Consider the following 20842-nt stretch of genomic DNA (forward strand, 5'->3'; position numbering starts at 1 on the left):
ATAGCATTCGATAACATTTTTATGTTCGTTTAAAAGATTTATTTGAAACCGAATAAAATCAATTTGTTTTTGGAACTCACCGATTTCGCGAGCTCCCAGTTCCAGAACATGACCGTAGGCAGAGTTCAATTTGATGTTGTTGGTCGTGGCGACGACGGATACGTTGTTGCCGTGATAGTCGATGATGTTGTGGGTTAGAGGCGATGCTCCGGTTTGCGTAGCGGTGAAAAGCTCTCCCCAAAGAGAGAGTAGATTGGTGAAAGCTTCGGAGGTCAGGAACAGAATATTTTCGTTCGATTTTTTGAAGAAGAGAACTTGTAATTTTGATCCGTCGAAACCAAAAGAAATGTAGACTGATCCTCCTAACGTGATTTTTATGTTGATACGTCTTTCTTGGCCCCTGCGTTTGGATACGGTATGTGTCTCGGCTATAGAAAATGAAAATGTTAAGCCTTTGTCTATTGAAATAGTAATAGTATTAATAAAATAATGCTTTCCAATAGATCGTTTTTCCATGTTTACGGTAGATGACGAGAGCAAAGCCGATGCACTTCTTTTCAGTTCAGCGTCTCAGAGAGAAATGACGCATGGGAGATTAATCAGTTCCTATCTTGTTGAGATTAATTCATCACGTGATCTAAACTTCAAATAACCCTCAAATTCTATCGGCTGTCTCTCTGAGATAACAGTTCTAGACACTCGAAATTAACCCGTCTCGTGCTCGAAACTGCCTCTAATTATTCCCATTGACGTCACATATTAATCCACTTGGAAGAAGAAAAAAAACATTGTTCTAGACACTCGAAATTAAACCGTCCCGTGCTCGAAACTGCCTCTAATTATTCCCATTGACGTCACATATTAATCCACTTGGAAGAAGAAAAAAAAACCATTGTAGTTTCCTCTCGAGAGCTTGTGATGCAATCATATCCTAGAAAACAATACAATTAATAGAAATTAACATAAAATTAGTATACTTTTAATACCATTTTGTGAACTACAGTGAAAAAGTTACAATTTTACGGTAGAAACGTTTTCAAAATACCACAAAATGAACTCAAATAAGAAAATTGTAATTAAAATAATCACTACGGCTATAATTTTAGAAGGTTGTTTCAGGACGGTGATTATAGCAGATGTTTGTACTTCAGCGTCCATATCGGAAATGAAGTTAAATGGAATATTTTGCGTAAATAAGTATAAATTTTAGCATAACCCTAATATATTCTCGAGAACTGAACTGAACAAGCTCTTTGGGAATAAGAGATAAGCTTACTATCTTCCCCTAGACCCTATATAAGGGGGGTGCCTGAACCGGGGGAACGTCACTCTATTGTTGTTCTTTGTGCGTCTAGTACCAGGATTTTTGAAGCGCGCTCTCTCTCTACGTAAGTTTATTTTGATTTTTTTTATCGTAATTTTTTGAATAAGGTTTAAGTAAATTGGCATTAAAATGAAAGGTGTACAATACCCAGAAATTAATTTTGTTGATACCCCGGAAATGATTATAATCGACTCCCCTGAATTGATTGATATAACTGATAACGAGCTCCCTGAAGTACCCATAGTAACTTTACCCGATTCTCCAGAAATGGAAATAATAGATTTAACTGATACCCAAGACCCTACCCTTTCCTTAACTACAGTAACTGATTCGCAATTGGAACGTTTAAAAGAAATGACAATGGTACGAGATTATCTTAGAGAATATCAACTAACCCATCAAATCTGTTCGCCCCCTATCGTTAATTTACCTTCACCCCTTTTAAGACCTAGTTCTATCCCACCTGACGAAGTACGTTATTCGCCCTCGTATACGCCTATGGATGCTCCCTCACCCTTTCTAGATTCAGATGACACATGCCACTCTTTATCTTTGGAAGATAATTTTATCATGTCGTCCCTCAGTACGGACAGCATTCAGCGCTTAGCTGAGAACGTACAAGTTGCCCGACGGGACGCTGAGGAACTTGCAGCCGCAGCCGCAAGGGCAGCCGAAATGTTCGAGGAAGCTAAAGCGTTGTTAGCTGCTCGTACGGCTAGTAGTAGTAGTAGTAGTAGTAGTAGTAGTAGGCCCCCTCATAATATTTCCCCTCAGCGTAATAATGACCCTATAGCGGTCGCAGGCCCCTCACGAGCTCCGCAGTATTCACCTCCATCGTCGCAGACTGCTGAGAAAAACGCGAACCCCGAGAACGCAAATTTGGCTGCCCCCACTTCGTCTCCTCCTCCTCCTCAAGTTGGAGGTGGGTTGGTTGACGTTCCAATAATGCCTCCGTCCTCTCCTAATTTACCAGGTTCTGTTAAAATATTGAATAATAATATGCAAAATTTCCCAAATTTTGGACTAATGGGACGGACTTTAAATGTCCAGTTAGAAAATAATATAGAAAATGGTATTTATATATTGATGGAAACCCTATTGGAGGACTGTTTGCCTTCAGATATGGTTTCGGTTTCATTCGTGAACGTCACTAACCCCGGTTTTCAAATTAACGTCAGTTTCCGGCGTCGGGATCAATTAGACTTGCAATGGTTGATGACGTATATCGATGAAAAAAGCTATAGATCCGAGAACGATGGTAGTTTTTTTGAAGGAATAGTTACGGTTACGTTTAATCGAGTCAGATTACCGCAAGGAGGAACTAGATCAGTTAGCTTAGGGATTTCCTTTGAAAAAGAGTTTTCTTTTTATAAACATTGCACGATAACGATAAATAACCAGGATAAAATTTGTTTAGCACGCGCTCTTGTAGTAGCCATAGCTCATAGAGAATACATGGATAATAAAAATGATGGAGAACTTAAAAGAAAATATACTACTATAAGACAGTGTAGAGGAAAAAAATATTGAAATGCTATTACAGACCCGCGAAGCTAGGACCCTTTTGGCATATTCTACATTAACAGACGAAGAATGCGCGGGTCCGGACGCTTTAACTCGGTTCCAAGAAATCTTGCCCGAATACAGTATTATCGTTTTTCGATTACGCGATCCCGTACCCTTAGTTATTTTCGGCGACGTCAAAGAAGAGAGGGAACTAGAAGGGCCTCTCCGCAAACGTCTTTATCTTCTAAATATTGACACACATTTCAACGTAATTACTAACCCTAAACCTCTTTTCGCGTTTAATTACTTTTGCGAAAAATGTTTAGTAGGTTTTAATCATCTCACTGAGCATAAATGCCTTCTTTTCTGTCACGCTTGTTGTAGAAAACAAGATTGCAGGAAGGACGTAGATAAAATAACTTGCCAAACATGTTTAAGAGTTTTCCCTAATCAAAATTGTTACGATTACCATTTATCAGGACCCGACCCCTTATGTAATAAAATTTACATTTGTAATCTTTGCGGAAAATTTGTCAGTATGTTTAAGCGTAAGGCAGTACACGTTTGCGGAGAGACCTATTGTCTTTCGTGTAGTGAGTTTAACCCCGCAGGTCATCTATGTTACATGCAACCTTTAAAGACCGACCGTAAAGATTCTGCCGATAAAACTACTCGTTCTCGAATAAATAGCAATAATAAACGGGTCCACGACTCCGACAATGAACAATCACCACCAACTAAGAGAAGTACTCCAAAAACGGAAGTCTTTGTTTTTTATGACTTGGAATGTAAACAAACAAATCGTACTGACGCCAATGCTTTGATTCACGAACCAATTTTATGCGTTTCGCAAAAAGCGTGTAAATTCTGTTTCGAAGAAAAAGATAGTCAGTACGAATGCGCTAAATGCGGTAGTGGTCCTCGGGTGAAAATATTTCTCTCAAAAGACCCCGTCGGCGACTTTCTAGAGTATCTTCGTACACTTAACAGAGTGACTGATAAGATAATATGTATTGCCCATAACGCTAAAGGTTACGACGCGCAATTTATAGTACGTAAAATGGTCGATTTAATGTGGACCCCTAAAGTCTTGACAGACGGGACCAAATTCATGAATGTACAGTATAAAAAATTAAAATTCTTAGATTCCTTAAATTTTATGCCCTTTGCCCTTTCTCAATTCGTTTCCACATTTGGTTTAGATAATAATTTAAATAAGGGACATTTCCCGCATTTACTGTTTAATAACGTAGACCATGAATTTGATCCAGCCCGTTCGAACGAAACCAATTACGTACTACATAATGACATGCCTCCGATGGACGCGTACGACCCTAATCGTTTAAGCGGTAAGGCCTACGATGAATTTATCCAGTGGTATAACGATTCCCAGTCCGAAGCTTGCAGTAATTATTTTGATTTTAAAAGAGATTTAATCCGGTACTGTCGCCAGGACGTAAACATTCTTTTGCAAGGCTGTTTGTCGTATCGTTCTATTTTCATGGATAAATTCGAAATAGACCCGTTCTTAACCGCGATAACGATTGCGGGAGTATGCAGTTTTATCTTTAGGAAACACTTTTTACAGCCCGATACGATTGGTGTAGTCCCCCCTTTCGGCTATCGTATGAACTGCAACCAGAGTTTTGGAGCGATCGAATGGCTTGAATGGGAGTCTCACTTACGGGGGTCGGAAATTCAGTCTGCTTTTAATGGATTTGAACCTAGAATTCTTAACATTAACGTAGACGGACTTCTCGATAACGAAGTCTTTCAATATCACGGTTGTTATTATCACGGGTGTAAAAAGTGTTTTCCTATCAATAGAAACTTAGCGTTATACGGCGATCACACTCAGACCCATAATTCGCGATACGCCTCAACCATTGCTATCACAAACCGCTTGAAACATTTGGGATACACGGTCCGAGAAAAATGGGAATGTACCTTCAAAGCTGAGAGGAGTACTAACCCCTCCATAGACGCATATCTTTCTACCGAAAATTTAAAATTTAAAATTAAAGAGCCAATCCGACCCCGCGAAGCCTTTTTCGGAGGACGTACGTCAGCCTTGAAATTACATCACAAGTGTAAAGAGGGGGAGGAAATTAAATACATTGATATTTGTTCACTCTATCCGTGGTGTAACAAGTATTGCAAGTTACCCGTGGGACACCCTAAAATACATGTAAAAGCTCCTTTCCCTGACATTTCTACCGTAAACGGTTTAATAAAAGCCACAATGTTACCGCCTCAATCTCTCTACCATCCCGTTTTACCCCAAAGAATAGGATCGAAACTAGTGTTTGCCAATTGCCAAAAATGTAGTGAGTCTCGAAACCAGCAGGATTGTCCCCACGAAGACTCAGAACGATAAATAACTGGTACTTGGGTTGCAGACGAGGTACAGTTGGCAATCGAAATGGGTTACAAGGTCATTTCTATTCACGAAATTTGGGAATACGAGGTAGTAAAATACGACCCGATATCGAAAGAGGGTGGTCTTTTCTCCGAGTACGTCAATGCATTTCTTAAACTCAAACAGGAATCCAGCGGCTTACCCACGGGAATAGAGACCGATGAAGAGATTAAGAAATACGTTGACGAATATTACGAAAAGGAAGGAGTAAAACTTGATCCTACCAATATTAAAAAGAACCCTGGTCTTCGTACCATCGCGAAGCTTTGTCTTAACTCTTTTTGGGGTCGTTTTGGTTTAAACCCTCGCAAAGATCAATCGGCTATTATTAGCGATCCCAAAATGTTTTTCGATTTATTCTTAGACCCCGACATAGAAGTTAAATCGGTTATTCCCTTAAGTCAAACGCATTGCGTGATCAAGTGGGCGTTTTTGAAAGATATTGATCTTGTTTACCCAAACACGAACGTAGTAATTGCAGCCTATACGACCGCAATGGCTAGGATCAAGTTATACTCTTATTTAAGGAGATTAGGCCAGCTTACGTATTATTATGATACGGACAGTTGCATTTATCTAAAAGAACGTAATGGGATAGAGATAGAGATTGGAAACTATCTCGGAGACATGACCGATGAGTTGGAGAAGTACGGAAAAGGTTCGTACATCCAAGAATTGGCAACAGGTGGCGCAAAAAATTACGCCTTTAAAGTACTGAACCCTACGACCGGTAAAGTCTTCTACGAAATGAAAGTCAAAGGGTTCCGTATAAATCATGGCATTAAAGATTTGGTTAATATGGACACGCTTAAAAGATTGATAGCTGTCGACGGAGAAACGAACGAGCCAGTAACCGTACCCCAGCCGAGGCAGATTTTGCGTCTACCCGATCATACGGTCGTTTCCGTCGACCGTACTAAAATCTATAGACCAGTCGTAGACAAGGTACGGTTACTGAACGACTTCACTACGGTACCCTACGGTTATAAAGCGAATCTAATTGGTCCTGAGGATGGAGACGTAGAGCCCTCCAATCGCTAATTCTCGCTTAAAATTAGTCTCACTACTCTAAAGTGAATATAGGTTTCAGTCTTACGACTCTAAAGTAAATATAGTCTTGTGACTCTAATGTGAATATCAAACCTATACTGGGTAAGGGACGAAATAGGTTATTCGATTATATTTTTCCTCCGCTAAATTTAACCGAATTTTAATTTACATTTTCATTTGTACGCTAGTACTCGAAGGGAGATAAGCATGCAATTTATTCATCCGTTTAATTGCGTAACGGCAGGCCCGAGTCAGAGTGGCAAAAGCTATTTAATTGAATCTATAATTAATCACGAAGAGGAAATGTTTGTTCCGGGTTTCAAAGAAATACATTGGTATTACGGAGAATGGCAAGCTCTATACGATAAAATGAAGCACAGGGTAGTTTTTAAAGAAGGATTGCCTGTTTTATCTGATTATGATGGAAAAGATCCTATATTATTAGTTATCGACGACCAGATGAGCGAGAGTAAAGGTCAAATTGGTGATTTATTCGTGAAAGGGACCCATCACCGTTCTCTAAGCGTTATTTTTATTACACAGAACTTATTCCATCAATCAAAAGATAGCAGAACCATTTCCCTGAATTCGCATTACATAATTTTATTGAAAAGCCCTCGAGACCGTCAGCAAGTGGCTTATCTCGCTAGACAAATGTTCCCTGATAAGTGGCGTTTTGTAGTTGACGCCTACGAAGACCCGACTTCGAGACCTCACGGTTCCCTAGTATTCAATTTAACTCAAACTTGTCCCGAAGATCAAAGAGTCTTAACTAATATTTTACCGGGAGAAACGTGCTACGCTTATCTCCCTAAATAAATAAATAGAACTTACATTTCGTAACTTCAATCAGTTATGAATCATGTCTCGTAGAGTACGTATCGAGAGAGACGCTCTCCGATATCTCGGTCGTTGCAAACCCGTTCAAAGAAAAGCCATTTTAGCTAAAGCCGACAAATCCCTCATAGACGCTATCAGTGAATGTATTCATAACACTTTAATTGGTAACGTAAAACTATCAAATACCCAAAAAACCAGGTTATCTCGTCATAAAAATACCCTTCGAAAACTAGCTAGTAAGCGGGTAGCTTGGAAAAGTAAAAAGAAATTGTTAGTTCAGTCTGGGGGCGGATTTTTCTCGTTTCTTCTACCCGTCGTTTCAACCCTTCTTGGTTCTATATTCGGTAGTAAACAATGAAACACGCCAGAAAAATGATTCTCGTCCCTAGCGGCGTTTTAAAGCCCGACCCGTTCCCGCACCCCCTCGCTCTGACAGTCTCTGAATTAGACGTTAAGATGGACCAAATATTAAATATGAAAGATTTAGACGACGCCTCGAAATGGATTTTATACGAACAAGCTTTAATGAGACACGGAAATCTACGTAAGCAAGCCTCGGCTCCTAAAGAAATCGAAATTGCCCCCGCACTCGACTCGCTAAGTAGGGACTGGATAGACGATTTGCCTTTGATATATTACCAAAAAGCGCAAAGCATGGTGGATCAGTTGGAAACTGTACCCGAAAGAATACGGTGGGATGAAAACGGGGAGCTCGTAATAAACGGTCGACCTATTAAAGGTTCCAATATTAGCGAAATTGCCAAAGCGTATTTAAATCCTAAAGCCTACCCAAAACCTATCGGATATTTCGCGTTTATTTCCAATTTAACCCAATTTAACTCTTCACCGGCGATCCAAGGCTTTCCCTCCCCGCTAGCTCCGAGAACCCGACAACGACGTTCTCCCGTTAAGCGCGAGTATCCGGTTCCTCAAAGAGGGCGCGCGCGCAGGACAGATAAGACCCGCCCCACTCGTAGCCTTGACCGAGATCACTCCACGTATGACTCTTCTCTTCACCCTTATAAACAAACAAGGAGTCGCGCGCAAAAGTCTAAAGTATGGGCGAAGCTATTTTAGAAAAAATATATTTTAACCCGAAGCATCCGGCTTCTTTCGGAGGCGCTGAAAGGTTATTCCAGTCCGCAAAGTCTCACGGCTTAAGTAGGGAAACTGTAGAAAAATGGTTAAGAGGAATCGACGCTTTTACGATGCATTGGCCGAAATATAAAAAGTTTCAACGAAATAAAATAGTAATTAGTAATATAAGGGAACAATACCAGGCGGATATTAACGATATGCGCTCGTTAGAGGCTGATAATGACGGATACAAATACATTTTAACAATTATAGACTGTTTTAGTAGAAAAGCGTGGGGGTTACCTCTTAAAACTAAATCGGGGAAAGAGGTTTTGAAAAATATAAAAATTGTTTTTAAAGACGGAATTCCAGATAAATTTCAATCGGACAAGGGCGCGGAATTTAGGAATAAAGAAGTACAAGGATATTTCAAAAAGAATAAAGTTAAATTTTTTAGTACCGAAAATGACGAAATAAAAGCCTCTATCGTAGAAAGGTTTAATAGAACGTTAAAAACAAAAATGTATAGATATTTTACCCATCACTCCACAAATAGATATTTGGAAGTCTTACAGGACTTGGTCGAAGCGTACAATTCCTCTTATCATAGCTCAATTAAAATGGCCCCTAATGACGTTTCGGGAAATAACGTATTACGTGTGTACAATAATATCTACTCTAAATATTATGCCGAGAAACTGAAAATGAAACCGCAATTCCAAGTAGGGGATTTGGTTAGAATAAATACAACTAAAATGATATTTCAAAAGGGTTTCGAAGCTAATTATACCGAAGAAATATTTAAAGTCGTAGCTATAGTTAAAAGACATCCCTCCGTTTATAAAATAAAAGACTTAGCAGAAATCGATATAAAAGGGACGTTCTATTTTCGAGAGCTTCAAAAGGTCAGTGCGCCTCGTTCGTTCAAGTTAAACAAGATTTTACGTCAGAGAACTAAAAACGGAGTAAAACAATTGTACGTTAGTTGGCTAGGATATCCTCCATCGTTTAATAGTTGGGTTAATCAAGATGACGTCTGGGATTTACATAACTCTTCCTAGTAATACTAGAGATAAGAATAAGAATAATTCAGAAAATACTCTAGCCTCGTATTCTACAACGTTGGCCAAACCCATTAGTTTACGTGGAGATTGGGAAATTGCCCTGGTAGAAATTATTTATCCTTTATCTTTTTATAACGTAAGCGAGCCAATGGGATGTGGAATAGAAATTAAGGAATTACTATCGAAACCTCCAGCCCACATAGTAGATTACAAATATGCGTACGACTTCCGCGAGATACCTCAGGGCTACTACAAAAATCCTCATGAACTTTTGGCCGTACTTAATGAAAGTATTAAAAGTTTGAACCTTGATTTAAAGGAAAGCGCTAATTCAGAGTTCGATAATGATTCATTAGGAAAATTTGAATATAGTTTAGAAAGTGGACACGTACAATACACTTCCTATAGTAAACATTATTACCAACTCGAGTTAACGCCAAAGTTGAGGAAAATTTTAGGATTTAGAGATAATGTTACTGATATTTCACCTAAGGTAGCATTCAGACCAAAACGCCCCCAATGGATCAACCGTTTCAAAAACTTTCGATTCTCCGCATTACCTTAAACTGAGTAGAAATTATTTTGACTGTATCGACATAAATATAAGAACTAGTTTAGGTGAATTCGTGCCATTTCAGTTTGGTTCAGTCACGTGTAAAGTACATTTACGACGAGCTCAGTAAAAAAAAATGGCTTATCAGTACGTTGATAGAAATTGTCCCAACATGCAATATTATTTAAATCAGGCGGGGGGCGGAGTAGATTTACCTTATTTCTCTGGGTTTGCGGGACAAAAAGGACACGGAATTGGTAGCTTTTTTTCTGGGCTAGCTAGGTTTGTATTCCCATTCCTAAAACAGTCTGCCAAATACGTGGGAAAAAGGGCTCTTTCTACAGGAAAGAAAGTACTCGGAGACGTCTTGCAAGGTCAGGACTTTAAAACGTCAGCCAATAAGCGAATGACAGAAACTGTGGACGAAATGGCTGCGCAAGAAGGTTCGGGTCGTCGCAAGAGAAGAAAAACTACTAAGAAAGCATTGAAGAAGAAGAACCCCCGCGCAAAGAAAAAGAGTTCAGTTAAACGCCGCAAGTTCACGCGTACGGTTCGTGATATTTTTGCTCTCTAAAAATGGAAGTACTTAAAAGCGAATTAAATATTTTCAACGAACTACCAACTCAACTCAGCGTTGAAAAAGGTCAAACGGTATGGTGTAAGCCAATTTCTTCTATCGACAGCAGTTCTATCATCGAATTCGTGGTACCGGGTACGGGAGACTCTTACACAGATTTGGCAATGACAATGATATATTGTAAAGTCAAAATCGTCAAGACCAACGGTGACAACTTGGATGCCGGGTCTAACGTTTCGCTCGTTAACAATTCTCTGCATTCGCTATTCAAACAATGCGAAGTGAAACTCAATGATACGACGGTTTCACCATCGGCCGCAAATTACCCCTATAGGGCCTATATCGAAACCTTGCTCAACTTTGGGTATGATGCAAAAAACACTCACCTTGCGACATCTGGATGGTACGATGACACGGCTGGAAGTATGGATCTGATAACAAACGCCGGATTCATAAAACGTCAGGCTCTAGCCGCTGAATCAAAAGAAATTGAACTTTACGGGAACATTTTTTGTGACATTTTTAATTTCAACAAATATTTAATTAATGGCGTACAACTTAAGGTTTCACTCACTAGAAATAGCGATAATTTTACCCTTTTTAGCGACACCGTCGACGCGTATAAAGTCGAATTTATAGACGCTGCTCTAATTGTACGTAAAGTTAAAATTATGCCTAAAATTTTATTAGCCCATCAGCAAGGATTATTACGTAGCAATGCCAAATATCCCTTTACTCGTACCGAAATTAAAGTTAAAACATTGGCTAGTTCTATTCAGAACGATAGTTTTGACAATATATTCTTAGGTCCGATGCCCAACAGAGTCATTATTGGTTTAGCCACCAACAAAGTCTAATCCTTATAATTTTGAAAATTTCGACCTAAATTATTTGGCTCTATACGTTGATAACGAACAAATCCCTTCGAAAGCGTTGACCCCTAATTTTAATAGTAAACAATTTACGCTAGCCTATCATTCGCTATTCTCGGGATCTGGGATACTCTACCAAGACGAGGGAAATCACATCGCGTTGGCTCACTTTCCTCTAGGCTTTGCCCTATATGCTTTTGATTTAACCCCCGACAATTCGGCCAGTGACGTCACGTTTTGGAACCCCGTAAAGAGAGGGCAACTACGTTTAGATTTAGGATTTGGTACCCCTTTAAAAGATTCTACGGTCGTTATCGTGTACGCTGAATTTCAGTCTTGTTTACAGATAGATAAAAATAGGAACATTATTCGAGACTATTAAAATGACTACGACAAACGTGGACTTATCTCAGGCACTATATAAAACACCGAACTTTTTAGGCGTTTTTTCTTCCGATAATTTAAAACCCATGGTGAAATATCCTCAATCGCTTATCATTAATTTTGATAAAAGGGGAGAAACAGGTTCTCATTGGATTTGCGTCTACGTCGATGGCCGAAAACGGGGATTATATTTTGATTCAATGGGGCTTCCCCCATTTTAACCCCCAATCAGAAAATATTTAAATTCAATGTGTAAGACGTGGACATTTAGCAAAAGACGATTGCAAGGACTAACTAGTAACGTTTGCGGCGAATATTGCGTAATGTATATTTTGCATAGAACTAAAGGACAGAGTACAAAAACGTACTACCAAAAGTTTTCCAAAAATTGGGAAAAAAACGACAGCAAGATATTTTTATCTTTCGCAAATCATGCTAGAAAAATCATCACATCGAATTTGGCGAATCCATTAGCTAGAGAGAGAGGTATGGTGACTGACTGGAAAAAATCCGGTTCCAGAGGATAAAACAATATATTCCCACGCTATCTGGTATCTTTTAGAGATATGACCCGACCTCTCTCGAAAACATGCGCGCGCTTCTACGAGCGCCAAACCATTTACTTTCGAATAAAATAAACCATCCAAAAACAAAAAAATTAAAATAGAATCAGAAAGTATTGGTATACTAGTTAGGACAACGGGGGTGGTTTACGCAATCTAGCATGAAAACAAAACATTGGTAGAAATATATTATTGCATTATTCCTGCACGTTCTATTTAAAGTACTTTCTAAAAGTCATTGAAATCTGTTACCGTCTTGAACCATTGAAAGATGTTTTCTACCCGTCATTAACAAAATATCTTTAGTACACGCAAAATAAGATTGGTGAAAAAAAACATTGCCTTAGATAATTTAACAGGGATTTAGTTAGCTTTGGGTCTTGTAATGATAAAAAAGATTGAAATTTGACTCTGCCATTTTATTTAATAATATAAACTCATGTACGCGAAAAAAAACAATTGTAAATAATTTTTCCTATGTAACTTTTTTCACTCTTAATAAATACTTTAAAACGTAAAAAAAAAGACTCTTTATTGAAAATCGCTTACCCCTTTTTTTCCAGAATTTCGTTAAGTCAACCAGTCCGATGCAAGAACGTACTACAATGCGGACTCTTATCTGTAAATTTGTTAGACTTTGCACGAACCTAAACCATCTTCTCGTGACGTACGCTAAGAGGAAGATGGTGGAAATTCCCAGTCTCACGAAATTAATTATCTACGAACACTATTTAACCAATGGAGAAATTTACCGACTTTACCCACTTATTTACACACTGAATAGATTCCACACTCACTCACTAACTTAGATTTCATCACGGAAAAGAAGGAGATAGGCTATAGGGGCTAGGAATTGGTGGGGAGGGAAAATGGTATAAAAAGGGGGTAAAAAAATTAGAACAAATTATTCCAACCTTTTTTCTTTGATTGGAGCAAACCGAAAACGAAATCAAAAATGAGGTAAATATTATTTTAAGATTTAAATAACTTTTAGAACAAAAATTTTAGATTTTAATTTTCTTCATGTAGAATTGAAGAATTGAAGGGTATAGTGATGCAAAGCGCGAGCGACGATTCAATTAAATTTGAGATTAGAATAAGGTAATAAATTAAATTTCACGAATTATTTATACTGTACTAAAATTAAAATTTTATGTATTGTTCTGTTAGCCTTGAGGTGGGAGAGCCCAAGGGAGGCCCCCGGATGCTTCTTCAAGTCTTGGAACATCAATTATATTGGGATGATGAGGGCGAAATACATTCCAGTAGGATACTACTCATCGTCCCAATTATTTTATAATAAAAAAATTAACATTTATCACGATTCTTTTATTTTCCTATCCAACAATAATCATTTCAGTATATATCAAACATTACAATATGATTATATGCAATTGCAATTGCTAAAATAGTGTATTCTACCGAGTTAATAGTCTCTAAGATTTCCTCCTGTGGGTTCCCCGAAACAGGATTAATTTTTATCAAAGTTGTATCAGAAGTAAATTAGTGCGAAGTAAGCGCAATGTATTTTCAGCTATTCTAATTTGCCTAATTTAACACGTGACGAATTTTTTATCGCTAACCGATGAGCAGTAACCTCTATTTTTGGTTACATTTTACAATCTCCCGTGACGTCAATTGGTTTCAGCCAATGAGAAATGAGGATTTACTTGAAGTTTCGAGTGTTATTTGATCTCTAGATATACGACTCAGCGTTCTTTTAGTTCCTGGACCTCATCGAGAAGAGACACGTAGATTTTCGCGTTCCGTACCCCCGCCTTCTCGACTCTATTTACAGGCAAAGGCTTAAGGATTTCCGTAAAAGTAAGTGATTTTATTATTTTACTGTAGTGGGAAATTAGGCCTTGTTTAAATTGAAGTAAATAGACTTAGATTCTAGTCAAATAGTCTTAGAGTCTAACCAAAATAAATAGAAAAACATTTATTGAAATTTAGGCTTAACCATTTAGGCTTAAGAATGTTGACAATAGCTTATAGAAACTATCAGTTTACAGTATGGACATCGAAGCGTATCGACTTGAAACTTTTCGTCACTGGAGAAATCCGCACGTTACTAAGGAACAACTAGTAAAGGCTGGATTCTACTATATTCAGCGGGGCGATGAAGTACGATGTTACAAGTGCCATGGCGTATTAGAAGGATGGGAATCAGGAGACGTACCAGAATGGGAACATGCTAGATTCTTTCCACACTGTCCGTCGAGGGATAATTCACCATCGGAAAAAAAGTACCTTTCGCAAGAATGGGAGATCCCGGCACCACCAAGGTCAGCGGCACTGGAGGATGACGATTTCATATCTATTCCGGTCAGACGTGGTGAGGTAGAACTTTTAATAAAATTATTTATACAAACTGCACTTGCAGAAGGTAGTTCGTTTCAGCCCTTTAAATGAAATTGTACATATTCCTTACGAAGATCGAGTTAATTTTTTTATATTGATAAAATGCGATTTAAACGCGTTATTTATATTGTCGGTCTAATATTAGAACCTGTTTTACGCAATCATGTAATTAAAATTAAAATAAAATTGGAAATGTATATTTCTTGTTTTTATTGCCTAGAGATTAGAAATTAAGGGGTTCAGAAGCGATAAGCAAACGGGTAAAAATCTAATCTCCAGATATCTGCACGAGGAAAACAAATTCTGGAGAATGGGGATGGGGGAAAGCAACTGGTGATTAGAAGGGATGAAAGCAATGGGGGAAAGGAGCTGGTGAATGAGAGATAAAGTATCCAGTGAATGGGGGTGGAGGAGAGAATCTGGTGATTAGAAATTCTGGTGATTAAGGGAGGAACGCAATGGGGGAAAGGAGTGGGTGAACGAGAGATAAAGTATCCAGTGAATGGGGTTGGGGGAGAAAAAATCTGGTGATTAGAAATTCTGGTGATCAAGGGAGGAACGGGAGAGGCGCGGGTGAACGGCGGGAGCCAAGCTACAGCTTTGTGTCCTTCCGGTGATTGAGAATGAAATTCTCAATCACCGGATGGCCACCCCCCTCTCTAATGCTGTAAAAAAGTTTTCCCATGCTCCTAAAAACATACCTCTGGCAAAATTGAATAATGACAGCGGCGGGATTCAAACCCGCGCCCCCGAAGAGACTGATGCCTAAAACCAGCGCCATAGACCACTCGGCCACACTGCTTTCGGGTAGCTTATTATTAACTAAAATATCGTCTTAAACTGTAAAAAGGTTTTCCCATGCCCCTAAAAACATACCTCTGGCAAAATCGAATTATGACAAAGGCGGGATTCGAACCCGCGCCCCCGAAGAGACTGTAGCCTAAAACCAGCGCCATAGACCACTCGGCCACACGGTCTTCGTGTTGGTTATTATTAACTAAAATATCGTCTAAATGCAGTAAAACGTTTTCCCATGCGCCTAAAAACATACCTCTGGCACAATTGAATAATGACAGCGGCGGGATTCGAACCCGCGCCCCCGAAGAGACTGGTGCCTAAAACCAGCGCCATAGACCACTCGGCCACACTTCCTTCGTGTGAGATATTATTAACTAAAATATCGTCTAAATGCTGTAAAAAGGTTTTCCCATGGCCCTTAAAACATACCTCTGGCAAAATCGAATTATGACAGCGGTGGGATTCGAACCCACGCCCTCGAAGAGACTGGTGCCTAAAACCAGCGCCATATACCACTCAGCCTTCGGATAGCTTATTATTAACTAAAATATCGTCTTAATGCAGTAAAAAGTTTTTCCCATGCCCCTAAAAACATACCTCTGCAAAAACGAATAATGACAGCGGCGGGATTCGAACCCGCGCCCCCGAAGAGACTGGTGCCTAAGACCAGCGCCATAGACCACTCGGCCACACTGCCTTCGTGTGGATTATTATTAATTTAAATATCGTCTAAATGCTGTAAAAAGGTTTTCCCATGGCCCTTAAAACATACCTCTGGCAAAATCGAATAATGACAGCGGTGGGATTCGAACCCGCGCCCCCGAAGAGACTGGTGCCTAAAACCAGCGCCATAGACCACTCGGCCACACTGCCTTCGGATAGCTTATTATTAACTAAAATATCGTCTTAATGCAGTAAAAAGTTTTTCCCATGCCCCTAAAAACATACCTCTGGCAAAATTGAATAATGACAGCGGTGGGATTCGTACCCACGCCCCCGAAGAGACTGGTGCCTGAAACCAGCGCCATAGACCACTCGGCCACACTGCCTTCGTATAGCTTATTATTAACTAAAATATCGTCTAAATAATGTAAAAAGGTTTTCCCATGGCCCTAAAAGCATACCTCTGGCAAAATTGAATAAGGACAGCGGCGGGATTCGAACCCTCGCCCCCGAAGAGACTGGTGCCTAAAACCAGCGCCATAGACCACTCGGCCACGCTGCCTTCATGTGGATTTTTATTATCTAAAATATCGTCTAAATGCTGTAAAAAGGTTTTCCCATGCCCCTAAAAGCATACCTCTGGCAAAATTGAATAATGACAGCGGTGGGATTCGTACCCACGCCCCCGAAGAGACTGGTGCCTGAAACCAGCGCCATAGACCACTCGGCCACACTGCCTTCGTATAGCTTATTATTAACTAAAATATCGTCTAAATAATGTAAAAAGGTTTTCCCATGGCCCTAAAAGCATACCTCTGGCAAAATTGAATAAGGACAGCGGCGGGATTCGAACCCTCGCCCCCGAAGAGACTGATGCCTAAAACCAGCGCCATAGACCACTCGGCCACACTGCTTTCGGGTAGCTTATTATTAACTAAAATATCGTCTTAAACTGTAAAAAGGTTTTCCCATGCCCCTAAAAACATACCTCTGGCAAAATCGAATTATGACAAAGGCGGGATTCGAACCCGCGCCCCCGAAGAGACTGTAGCCTAAAACCAGCGCCATAGACCACTCGGCCACACGGTCTTCGTGTTGGTTATTATTAACTAAAATATCGTCTAAATGCAGTAAAACGTTTTCCCATGCGCCTAAAAACATACCTCTGGCACAATTGAATAATGACAGCGGCGGGATTCGAACCCGCGCCCCCGAAGAGACTGGTGCCTAAAACCAGCGCCATAGACCACTCGGCCACACTTCCTTCGTGTGAGATATTATTAACTAAAATATCGTCTAAATGCTGTAAAAAGGTTTTCCCATGGCCCTTAAAACATACCTCTGGCAAAATCGAATTATGACAGCGGTGGGATTCGAACCCACGCCCTCGAAGAGACTGGTGCCTAAAACCAGCGCCATATACCACTCAGCCTTCGGATAGCTTATTATTAACTAAAATATCGTCTTAATGCAGTAAAAAGTTTTTCCCATGCCCCTAAAAACATACCTCTGCAAAAACGAATAATGACAGCGGCGGGATTCGAACCCGCGCCCCCGAAGAGACTGGTGCCTAAGACCAGCGCCATAGACCACTCGGCCACACTGCCTTCGTGTGGATTATTATTAATTTAAATATCGTCTAAATGCTGTAAAAAGGTTTTCCCATGGCCCTTAAAACATACCTCTGGCAAAATCGAATAATGACAGCGGTGGGATTTGAACCCGCGCCCCCGAAGAGACTGGTGCCTAAAACCAGCGCCATAGACCACTCGGCCACACTGCCTTCGGATAGCTTATTATTAACTAAAATATCGTCTTAATGCAGTAAAAAGTTTTTCCCATGCCCCTAAAAACATACCTCTGGCAAAATTGAATAATGACAGCGGTGGGATTCGTACCCACGCCCCCGAAGAGACTGGTGCCTGAAACCAGCGCCATAGACCACTCGGCCACACTGCCTTCGTATAGCTTATTATTAACTAAAATATCGTCTAAATAATGTAAAAAGGTTTTCCCATGGCCCTAAAAGCATACCTCTGGCAAAATTGAATAAGGACAGCGGCGGGATTCGAACCCTCGCCCCCGAAGAGACTGGTGCCTAAAACCAGCGCCATAGACCACTCGGCCACGCTGCCTTCATGTGGATTTTTATTATCTAAAATATCGTCTAAATGCTGTAAAAAGGTTTTCCCATGCCCCTAAAAGCATGACTCTGTCAAAATTAAATAATGACAGCGGCGGGATTCGAACCCGCGCCCCCGAGAAGACAGTAGCCTATAACCAGCGCTATAGACCACTCGGCCACACTGCCTTCGTGTGAATTATTATTAACTAAAATATCGTTTAAATTCTGTAAAAAGATTTTCCCATTCACCTAAAAACATACCTCTGGCAAAATTGAATAATGACAGCGGCGGGATTCAAACCCACGCCCCCGAAGAGACTGGTGCCTATAACCAGCGCCATAGCCCACTCGGCCACACTGCCATCATGTGGCTTATTATTAACTAAAATATCCTCTAAATTCTGTAAAAAGATTTTACCATGCCCCTAAAAACATACCTCTGGCAAAACTGAATTATGACAGCGGCGGGATTCGAACCCACGCCCCCGAAGAGACTGGTGCCTTAAACCAGCGCCATAGACCACTCGGCCACACTGCCTTCGTTAGAATTATTATTAACTAAAATTACGTCTAAATGCTGTAAAAAGGTTTTCCCATGCTCCTAAAACATAACTCTGGCAAAAACGAATTATGACAGCGGCGGGATTCGAACACGCGCCCCGAAGAGACTGGTGCCTATTAACAGCGCCATAGAACACTCGGCCACACTGCCATCATGTGGATTTTTATTAACTAAAATATCGTCTTAATTCTGTAAAAAGTTTTTCCCATGCCCCTTAAAACATACCTCTGGCAAAATTGAATAATGACAGCGGCGGGATTCGAACCCACGCCCCCGAAGAGACTGGTGCCTAAAACCAGCGCCATAGACCACTCGGCCACGCTGCCTTCATGTGGATCTTCATTATCTTAAATATCATCTAAATGCTGTGATAAGGTTTTCCCAGGCCCCTAAAAGCATTCCTCTGGCAAAATTGAATAATGACAGCGGCGGGATTCGAACCCGCGCCCCCCGAAGAGTATTGTGCCTAAAACCAGCGCCATAGACCACTCGGCCACACTGCCTTCGTGTTGATTATTATTAACTTAAATATCGTCTAAATGCAGTAAAATGTTTTTCCCACGCCCATAAAAACATACCTCTGGCAAAATTGAATAATAACATCGGCGGGATTCGATCCCACGCCCCCGAAGAGACTGGTGCCTAAAACCAGCGCCATAGACCGCTCGGCCACAATGCCTTCGGATAGCTTATTATTAACTAAAATATCGTCTTAAACTGTAAAAAGGTTTTCCCATGCCCCTAAAAACATACCTCTTGCAAAATCGAATTATGACAAAGGCGGGATTCGAACCCGCGCCCCCGAAGAGACTGGTGCCTAAAACCAGCGCCATAGTCCACTCGGCCACACAGTCTTCGTGACGGTTATTATTAACTAAAATATCGTCTAAATGCAGTAAAACGTTTTCCCATGCGCCTAAAAACATACCTCTGGCAAAATTGAATAATAACATCGGCGGGATTCGATCCCACGCCCCCGAAGAGACTGGTGCCTAAAACCAGCGCCATAGTCCACTCGGCCACACAGTCTTCGTGTTGGTTATTATTAACTAAAATATCGTCTAAATGCAGTAAAACGTTTTCCCATGCGCCTAAAAACATACCTCTGGCAAAATTGAATAATGACAGCGGCGGGATTCGAACCCGCGCCCCCGAAGAGACTGGTGCCTAAAACCAGCGCCATAGTCCACTCGGCCACACAGTCTTCGTGACGGTTATTATTAACTAAAATATCGTCTAAATGCTGTAAAAAGGTTTTCCCATGGCCCTTAAAACATACCTCTGGCAAAATCGAATTATGACAGCGGTGGGATTAGAACCCGCGCCCTCGAAGAGACTGGTGCCTAAAACCAGCGCCATAGACCACTCAGCCACACTGCCTTCGGATAGCTTATTATTAACTAAAATATCGTCTTAATGCAGTAAAAAGTTTTTCCCATGCCCCTAAAAACATACCTCTGGCAAAATTGAATAATGACAGCGGCGGGATTCGAATCCGCGCCCCCGAAGAGACTGGTGCCTTAAACCAGCGCCATAGACCACTCGGCCACACTGCCTTCGTTAGAATTATTATTAACTAAAATTACGTCTAAATGCTGTAAAAAGGTTTTCCCATGCTCCTAAAACATAACTCTGGCAAAAACGAATTATGACAGCGGCGGGATTCGAACACGCGTCCCGAAGAGACTGGTGCCTATTACCAGCGCCATAGAACACTCGGCCACACTGCCTTCGTGTTGATTATTATTAACTTAAATATCGTCTAAATGCAGTAAAATGTTTTTCCCACGCCCCTAAAAACATACCTCTGGCAAAATTGAATAATGACAGCGGCGAGATTCGAACCCGCGCCCCCCGAAGAGTATTGTGCCTAAAACCAGCGCCATAGACCACTCGGCCACACTGCCATCGTGTTGATTATTATTAACTTAAATATCGTCTAAATGCAGTAAAATGTTTTTCCCACGCCCATAAAAACATACCTCTGGCAAAATTGAATAATAACATCGGCGGGATTCGAACCCACGCCCCCGAAGAGACTGGTGCCTAAAACCAGCGCCATAGACCGCTCGGCCGCACTGCCTTCGGATAGCTTATTATT

At 40.6% G+C, this 20842-nt stretch overlaps 8 non-coding genes across 8 annotated transcripts; all 8 read right to left on the reverse strand.

Moving 5' to 3' along the window:
* Positions 1 to 16006: 16006 nt before the first annotated feature.
* On the reverse strand, positions 16007 to 16088 carry TRNAL-UAG (transfer RNA leucine (anticodon UAG)). Its single transcript has one exon. It is a non-coding gene; the product is annotated as a tRNA-Leu (tRNA).
* Positions 16089 to 16358: 270 nt separating this feature from the next.
* On the reverse strand, positions 16359 to 16440 carry TRNAL-CAG (transfer RNA leucine (anticodon CAG)). Its single transcript has one exon. It is a non-coding gene; the product is annotated as a tRNA-Leu (tRNA).
* Positions 16441 to 16710: 270 nt separating this feature from the next.
* Positions 16711 to 16792, reverse strand: TRNAL-CAG (transfer RNA leucine (anticodon CAG)). Its single transcript has one exon. It is a non-coding gene; the product is annotated as a tRNA-Leu (tRNA).
* Positions 16793 to 17579: 787 nt separating this feature from the next.
* TRNAL-UAG (transfer RNA leucine (anticodon UAG)) lies at positions 17580 to 17661 on the reverse strand. Its single transcript has one exon. It is a non-coding gene; the product is annotated as a tRNA-Leu (tRNA).
* Positions 17662 to 17931: 270 nt separating this feature from the next.
* On the reverse strand, positions 17932 to 18013 carry TRNAL-CAG (transfer RNA leucine (anticodon CAG)). The gene has a single exon. It is a non-coding gene; the product is annotated as a tRNA-Leu (tRNA).
* Positions 18014 to 18635: 622 nt separating this feature from the next.
* TRNAL-AAG (transfer RNA leucine (anticodon AAG)) lies at positions 18636 to 18717 on the reverse strand. The gene has a single exon. It is a non-coding gene; the product is annotated as a tRNA-Leu (tRNA).
* A 268-nt stretch (positions 18718 to 18985) lies between these two features.
* On the reverse strand, positions 18986 to 19067 carry TRNAL-UAG (transfer RNA leucine (anticodon UAG)). The gene has a single exon. It is a non-coding gene; the product is annotated as a tRNA-Leu (tRNA).
* Positions 19068 to 20215: 1148 nt separating this feature from the next.
* TRNAL-AAG (transfer RNA leucine (anticodon AAG)) lies at positions 20216 to 20297 on the reverse strand. Its single transcript has one exon. It is a non-coding gene; the product is annotated as a tRNA-Leu (tRNA).
* Positions 20298 to 20842: the final 545 nt, after the last annotated feature.

This window comes from Leiobunum rupestre, chromosome 2 (genome assembly GCF_980474605.1).
Source record: "Leiobunum rupestre chromosome 2, qqLeiRupe1.1.hap1, whole genome shotgun sequence".
Taxonomy (NCBI): domain Eukaryota; kingdom Metazoa; phylum Arthropoda; class Arachnida; order Opiliones; family Sclerosomatidae; genus Leiobunum; species Leiobunum rupestre.